Source organism: Lemur catta, chromosome 1, assembly GCF_020740605.2.
Source record: "Lemur catta isolate mLemCat1 chromosome 1, mLemCat1.pri, whole genome shotgun sequence".
Taxonomy (NCBI): domain Eukaryota; kingdom Metazoa; phylum Chordata; class Mammalia; order Primates; family Lemuridae; genus Lemur; species Lemur catta.
The window spans coordinates 15,888,663-15,898,004 of NC_059128.1; positions in this window are offsets into that span (position 1 = coordinate 15,888,663).

Genomic DNA, 9,342 nt, shown 5'->3' on the forward strand with positions numbered 1-9,342 from the left:
CCCCCTTTTCAAAGGAAGATGATTTGCTATGTACATAATTAATACATAAATGCTTGTGTCCAAAGGCAAAAAAAATATATTAATATTTCCTTTGAAATATCTCCTGAGGCTTACTGTATGGTTACTAACAGCACCGGATACTTTTTTTTAGATATTCAAAATGTTCACATCAATAAATAAATGAATGTTTCATCATTAAAAAAACCCTAAACAGTAACAAATGGTTTCATATGCACACCTATAAAAGGCATACATATTTATGTCATTATCAAATTTCTCCTTGGCAGAGAAAAATCCATCCAAAGATGAAGATAAAATCCTATACGTTTTAAATAACCATCATGATTGCAAATTTCTGGTTAACAGACTTTGTTTTCCATTTCCACCCCCCAAAAAATAAAAAAAAATAGAAAAGAAAAAGGAAAATTCCACCTTTCCCCATAAGCTGCTTGGGAAACTGTTCAAGTTTCATGTAATTGTATCATTTGGTTTCGTTTCTCAGCATTCAGCATAATGAACATAGTTGTGTTTCCTTGTCCACCTGGGCCCATTCTCATGGATCTCTTCCCACACACCCATGGATGCACTGGGCTGTAACTTATTGTGTAGAGTTGTATTTGCAATACAACTATAATCAGTTGTGATCCGTTCTTGTATGAACAATGCTATAAAATTATATTGTAACGTATGCTCCATTAAGCACAATAGCCATTTTCAAGTGTAAATTCAAAACATTTCCCATTCTGAGTTATTAGGCTTATGGGTTAGACTCACTTTAGAACAGGCTTCTGAAGTTTGGAGTTGTATTGGTACTTATCAGAATAATCTAGCCCATTAGGGGTTTCAAATTTATTCTGGAAAATCAAGAAAACAGCTTCGCTAATGTCATTTCTATTATGCTTGGAACATCGCCTGAACTAAAGCATCATGGGACTAGTCAGCCTCCACAAGTTTTGGCATTTGCCCTTTCTTCCTGGATTTCACCAGCTCTAAACTGACAAACTAGCCTAAGGAAAATGTACATTTTGGAACTGGTGGACTTTCAGTAGCTATTGTGTCTCCCCAAATTCAATTTGAATATTGACAATTTTTGCATAAATATTTTTTTTTCTTTTGAGTTTGCAGCCACAGATTAATTCCAACCTAACCATAGGGACTGACTGATAGGCAAATTATTTATCTTCCTGTCCTACAATCTACACACTCAAGAAAACTCACTTACTATGAGTAAATGTTTTTAACTATCATGGTTTTCCTCCAATTCGTAAAATCTTCTCAAATCTAACCTCAGCTGACAGCTCTTTCCTGACATCTTGGCCTGAAGATCCAATGTTTTATTTTATTTTTTATTTTTTATTTTTTTTTATTTCAGCTTATTATGGGGGTACAAAAGTTCAGGTTATGTATATTGCCCATGCCTCCCCATCCCCCCGAGTTAGAGCTTCAAGTGTGTCCATTCCCCAGACAGTGCACATCGCACTCATTATGTAGGTATATACCCATCCCCTCCCCCCACTCCCACATCTATCCGACCCCCAATTGGTGTTATTCCCAAATGTGCACTTAGGTGATGATCAGGGAAACCAATTTGCTGGTGAGTACATGTGGTGCTTATTTTTCCATTCCTGGGATACTTCACTTAGTAGAATGGGTTCCAACTCTCTCCAGGAGAATAGAAGAGATTCTATATGACCGTTATTTCTTATAGCTGAGTAATACTCCATGATATACATATACCACATTTTACTAATCCACTCATGTATTGATGGTCATTTGGCTTGTTTCCACATCTTTGCAATTGTGAATTGTGCTGCTATAAACATTCGGGTGCAGATGTCTTTTTTATAGAATAACTTTTGTTCTTTTGGGTAGATGCTCAATAATGGGATTGCTGGAGCAAATGGTAGGTCTACTTGAATCTGTTTGAGGTATCTCCATATGGCTTTCCACAGGGGTTGCACTAGTTTGCAGTCCCACCAGCAGTGTATGAGTGTTCCTGTCTCTCCGCATCCACGCCAACATGTATTGTTTTGGGATTTTTTGATAAAGGCCATTCTCACTGGAGTTAAGTGATATCTCATTGTGGTTTTGATTTGCATTTCCCTGATGATTAGAGATGTTGAGCATTTTTTCATATGTTTGTTACCCATTCTTATATCTTCTTTTGAAAAATTTCTATTCATGTCCTTTGCCCACTTTTTAACAGGGTTGTTTGATTTTTTTCTTGCTGATTTTCCTGAGTTCTAAATAGATTCTTGTTATCAGTCCTTTATCTGATGTGTAGTATGCAAAAATTTTTTCACATTCTGTAGGTTGTCTGTTTACTCTTATGACTGTTTCCTTGGCTGTGCAGAAGCTTTTTAATTTAATCAGGTCCCATTTATTTATTTTTGTTGTTGCTGTGATTTCCTTAGGGGTCTTCTTCACAAATTCTTTGCCAATGTTTTAAATAAAATATTCACTTTCATGTCCCCTTCAAAATGGAATTTATCAACTTCTTCAAATGTTCCAACAGTTCAATGTGCATAGAAAACCAGGACTACCTTCAGATGAAGCTCAGAGGGCTCCAAGTCCAAATGGGATATGAAGGGAGGAGGGGAGGAAGGATGGGAGATGGACCCTGGGCGTGGCAGATCACTGAGAAAGTTTACAATAGGAGGTTGGTGTTAGTGCATGCTGGGCTTTACATTTCTGTGTTGTCACTATGCTCTGATACGCCTGGGCACCAATGTCTATCCCAAACATGAAACTGGCTTATGGTGTCTTCTAATTGGGTGCCTTTACCTATCACAAACACTGAATCTGGTCTGTAGAATCTTCAGTTTATCCGTTACCAGGAGCATCACCCTGCTACCTGTCACCACTCATGACACCTGAAGTTATGCCACAGAATGAGTATTATAAGGAGGAAGTTGAGTTCTTCTAACCCTTGGAAACTGGGTGGATATCATGGCCTGTATGCAAGGTCTACTTTCTTTCTTTTATGTTCATCAGAAGAAACAAATACATAACAAATGGTAGGCATATTTCTATGAATATCAGCCACTTGATTAATGAAAGAGCAACTTTCTTTTGGTTGATACCTCTAAAGAATGTCTAGTTTATACTTATCTTGATACTATGTATAATTCTCAGAGGGAGAGTCAAATAGTATATGTTAGCTGGATACTCTAAGTACCTTGCTGTTCCTTTTCTCAACAATGCTGCTTGTCTGAATCCTTAAATCTAAGTGAAGAAGAGAAAACATGAATCAGATCAGAAAGAAATTGTCAATCTCAAAGGAAAGATAAGGATCATTAAGGGAATTGAGGAAACAGAATATGGACATCTACCTGAAAAAGTTCTACTTTGGAGATAGAGATATTGAAGAAACTTGTGTTTAAAAGGGAAGTTAAAGGCACTATCTCAGAAGAACCTGATCCTTTCTTTTCTGACTTTTTGGGCTCCTTTGAAAGACCAGCTCACACCATGCCCAATGCCACCCACTGCCTTCACCAGGGTGCTTTTCCTAAAATAGAAATCTGATCATGCCATTTCCTGTTTAAAATGCTTACCGGTTCTCCACCCTCTTCAGGACAAATACCATGATGAACCTTGGCACATAAACATTCTGTGATTTGTCTGCTACTTCACCATATCCTGCTCCAATCCAGCCTCTCACTCACTATCTTGTTCACACACCCCTTTCTCCTTTTAATGCAAACCATGGGCAGTGGCCTGAAGTGTCATGATTTGTCATCTGTATTTGTATCTTTTCACACAAGACACTCTCTCTCGCTCCATAATCTGCTTCCTCTAATTTTCTCATGGCAACCTCCTCTTCCTAAGGCATCATCTTCTCCAGGAAGCCTTGATTGACTTTTGACAGCCTGAGGAAGGATTTCATTCAATATTTCTCATGTCACTCTCTGAGTTCCTCTATTATAGTGCTCTTTATCTTTTACTATTAATATATAGCTTTTTGCATATTTGTATCCCATTAGAGTAGAAGCACCTTGAAAGCAAACAGTATGTTTTCTATATCTTTCTGTCTCAGGGCATAGTACAGTTAAGACTAAATACTCTGAGTGGAATGAATGGATATCTATTAAAGTCCAGATATTCACACCAATTCTGTCATCTCTAAAGCTGCACATAGGCAAGAGGTCCAGGGTCTCTCTATTAAGAACCTAGGCTGTTGGCCTGATTGAGATACAGTCTTTATTCTTTATTCTTTCCTTCATGTGTTTCTTCTATCATTTGTAGTGGGTAGGGGCTATGCTTACACATCAAATGTAATTTTTTATTACTTTACCATTCAGCACAGAATCTAGAACTTCATAGTCATTCAACAAATCATGACTGAGTAACATTTTAGGTACTATGAAGCATTTTGATGATGGGAAAAGAATAAAGAGGCAAGTGAAGATGATGTTAGACATTAATTTTACACAGTCCTCCTGCCTTTTGTCTTGTGATTGTCTTTATCATATTTGACTATCAGCCACCAATATACTTTTTGCCAGATAGTCTTCATTCCTCACTGACTCCCCCTAACTAGTAATCAGAATTAGAACCGTCATGTCAAACAAGTGGCAAAATGATTAGTATAATGAAAACAAAGTGTTAAAGAAAAAGAGTAATCATTCCCATTCCAAATGAAAATTATAAATTTTAGGCAATACTTGAGCATTAGTAATGGATAATTCTAAGCTCCATGTGTTCTTTCCACTGTGGTAAAATGTATTTTAAAAAAATTCAGTCTTGGAGTCATGGAGTGAATTTTATTTCTGAAGCAGAGACTGTTGTTTTATTTCTTTGTTATTTGAATAGAGAATTAAATAATAACTTTGATCCCATTAGCATCACTTGAAAACACCATGCCAGAGAGTATAATTTTTAACACATCTGCATTTTAATACTAATACCTTTGTTCTATAAGAAAAAAAGTATTTTCTTTAAGTATACATACATAAAATTATTTGATGAAATGGGCATGTTGTTTCTGGCCTCCTAATTTTCTTGATGGATCATAAGATCTATCTCTTATTTGGTCTGTCATATAATAGTTTATCTAGGTAAATCAAAAGACATGAAAACTCAGAAAATAGCACTGTGTGTAAAATATGGAAAATTTCAAAGAAGTAAAAATGAACCAAGCTTAAATCTCAGAATAATTCAGAGGGGATTCAAATCCTTGTGTGGACTCATGGCAAACATTGTCAGTCTCTGTATTTTTGTGGCTCTCCTATTACTATTTCAAGACTTACATTAATATTCACTTACCCTTGGAATAAAAATAACATGAAAAATGAAAATCTGCAGATGACTCTAAACTTCACTGTTGTAGGTATTCCAAGGATAATACTGATTAAGAACAAACCTTTACTTTAAAGCAGATGACAAGAAAGAAAGTGGGAAGTTTACAATAAAGCTTAAAATAAAATAGGCTCAACATAGATTAAGGCTATTCCATGATCCACAAGACACTTCATATGCATAAAAGAGTCACTGGGAGAGATTCTTCAAATTTTAAGTGACACATTATCCCCATTAAGTGAGCTCCTACTTCTTTAGAAAAATCTACATTTGTGTGTGGGGGGGGCGGGGGGCGTGCAAACAAAAAAATCATAGGAAATGTTAATACTCTTCTGGTCAATAATTACAACCTTTGTTTTAAAGAATGTTAAAATATGATAACAAAATATTCATACATGATATAGGTTTTAGAAATCATACTTCTCTTTGTAGATGACTCAATTTTAGGCCAGGAATATTAATTGATGTCTATAAGGTTATACATCTGTTTAGTGCTAGGCAGGTGAAAACTCAGGTTACATGACTTCAAGCCAACATGTCACTATATTGCTTTTATTTTAACTTAAAAAGAACCACAAAAAAGCAAATGATTTCCCCAGTTTATCCATGCCATGCTGATAAGCCATTAACTGAAGACTATGCATATTAGTAGCAGGCAGATAGTTGTAGGCACATGCAAAAGAATGACTGGCTGTAAAGAAACAGTCCTGGTAACCTTAAAACCTTTATAAAGCTTTTAAAGTTGTCTTATGATAACGTTTTCTGTTTGTTTGTTTGTTTGTTTTTACATTACACCATCTTACACATTTGGATTTCTATGTGCTAATTTTCTTTTTTTCATCATATGTGTGTGTGTATGCATGTGTGTATATATAGTCAATAAAGTCAATATTGTCTTATTGGGCAATAACTGAAGAATATATTATAATCATGAACAAAAAATAGCACAATATTTTTTAAAAAACATTTTTTGAAGCATAGCATACATATAAAATACTGAAGAAATCATAAGCATATAGCTTGATTAATTTTCACAAATCAAACACACTCCTGTAAATAGCACCTGGATCAAGATATTGTTATATTTTTACACTTGTAAATATATCGTATTTGTATTTAACTTTGTAAGTGGAATTGCATTCTATGATCACATCAGAGTGTTCTTGAATAGGATTGACGAAGACCTAAATTGTTTGAATAATCAAGCCTGCATTCAGTTTTTGATTACTAACTATATTATTCAAAAATCTCTCAACTGAGCCTGAACAAAGAAAAATGGATTAAAACCAGTTAAGAACCCTTTTTCCCCACATTTCCACTTCTTCATTTAATAAATAACCATATTAGGCAGGTGCAATCCTATATAAATAACGTCTATCTAGAAATATTTATTTGTGCCTGGGTGTATGTGGTGCTGTGCCAGTAACTATAATTTTATAGTACACATTGTACTTCTTGATCTCCTTATTAACATTTCCCAACTCTGCAGACCTAAGGTAATCCCAATATTAGGTATTTCCCATGAGTTATTGATTAGATACTGATTGCCATTACAGAAGAGTCATCACCAAATTTTTAACTTTAGTCTACCATTCAACTGAATTTGTTTCAGTAAGCTCATTTATCTCTGCCCACTGAACTACCTTGGGATTTGCTATTAATAACAAATGGATTAATTTCCCACTCATGCTTGAGGAAAGCTCTTCCCTTGTCCCACTCATCTCTCATTAAAGTGAAGGTTTTGCAATGTGATGACCACTCCATGCTGCAGAAGATAGTCCTGGGTTGTGACAGTTAATGGCATATGAGAAAGGTGTGGAAGAACCATGCAGTAGCTGTACACACCCACCTGTAGAGTCTTCTGTTTACATACCAAATTTTACTTGGGACAAGCAAGCTGACTGACCTCACAAAAAGGAAATCTGTCTTTTAACAGTATGATTACTCTGTTGCAGTGCATTTATGTATTCATGCATCTGCTACATAAATGTCTAGCTTATAGTAAGGGCTTAATTAACATTTATTGGATAAATACGTGGTAAAAGCTGTTGTACTACCATGTTGTTTTGCAGAGAAAGCTCAGCCTTGCTTATAGACTCAAGGACACCACCACATGAGAGTGTCAAGTTACACTTGGTTTTCTTAATCTGCATGTTGAAGGACACTGCTCAACCACAATGTGACTGTATTTCCCACAGGTTTTTATTCAGTGTTATGTAGTATCACATGGACTATTTTACTTCCCCATGACAGAGATGAAGTTTAAGGTGGGTTTGAAGTATCAGATGTAAACTCCAGGCTGATTAAGCATGTCTTAGGACTTTGCAGACATGGAAACATTTCCCTGCAGAATCCATTATCCTTTTTAACTCAAAAGCCTAAAACTTTCTGATGGCAACCTTATGCTCCCAAAGCATTGCAGATTATCTGTATCAATTGTAATTGTCATTGCAATTAAGAAAAAGAAAAAAATATATTTAGATAACTACATTATATACTTCATTAAAGCAGGGAGATATAGCCTGCCTATATGCAATAATTTTGTGTTGAATAAATTGCCATCTGTTTTTAATAGACTTGCTTAACTCCCAGATTATCCAAGAGGACTTTCTGATTTCACCCTTACCTGAATCAATTTCTCCTTCCATACACTGCTATCAGTACTTTTTAATTTTATGTGAGTATCTCTATGTGTTTCTATTCTCCCTCACTAGATTTAAAATTCCCTAGTGTTAGGAATTTCAGCTGATTTATATAGAAATTCCCTTCTCTATGATACTCATTTATAATTAACAGGTATTCATTAAATTTCTGTTGAACTGCATCTATGTCGTTTCACGCTTACATTTTCATTTAAGTCAAGTGGGAGCATCATATCCTCCACTGAAAACTATGAATAATAGGAAGAATGATTCCAGAGGAAATTAATATTATAAAGTATTTTATTTCTAAGACAGTGGATGATTTCGAATAATATTTTTAAATTACCAAATGGATATAAATTTTGTTTGACATTAAGATGTAAGACATTGTTAATATTAGTGTTTTAATTTATCATGTTATATAATTAAATAAAATTTCAAGTGTTCAATGCTGAGAGCTATTTATCAGCCTCAGTATTACAATAAGGGGCAGTATAAAGGTTAATAAGATAAAGGATCATCATATATTATTCCCAGGTCTTAAACTGCAGTGGTTAGCAAGGGTAGTAGTCAATACCAAAGGTGAAATAGAATGCTTTCTATAACATGCAGCACATAGCATTTATATTCTTCCAGTGCAGAAAAATGAACAACATGGAATAAAAACTAGAAACAAAGTCATTTTGGAAATAGTGACTACTACATTACTATTACTACATTAATATAAAGTCAAGACTATGTAAAATAGTATACCAGTTTTAAAACTAACATTGGCCTTGTTTTGTTTGGAATTCCCAGTAAATATCCAGGAACTCTAATGAGTAAATGAAAGGTGAAGAAGCTTTAAGCCATTGGACCTGAATCTCCTCCACTGTAATTTTCAAGACATTTTCTCCTTTAATATTTCCAAAGTGACCTGATAGTTTTATCTTTCATTACCAAAAACTGTTTCTTCCTTATTAACAAAAAAATGGTATATTAAGCCCATTTTTTAAATGGCTTTCATTTTAAAATTTATGATTTGCCACTTTAGGAATAATTGTAATGGTCAAATCATTATAAAAGTAGAGGTTAAGAAGTTTCAAGTCAGAAATTTAATTTTATTATTTTTTAATAAACTGATCCCATATAGGCTTCCAAAAGAGAAACCAGTGTTACAAAATATTTATAGTACGCTATATTTTGTAAGTGAAGTGTGAAAACAACTGAAAACAGCACACTACACTGGAAAATATTGCAATTCTTTCAAAACCTTTTTCTAGTTAAGAACATTATGGAGAATTGAAATGTTCTCTTCTTCATGTTCTATTACTGAGTGTTTAATAGGAGTGTTTAATAGGAGGAATATACATAAAGACAAAAGAAGAGTAGATGTTTAAATAAAAATGTGGGCTACTACATT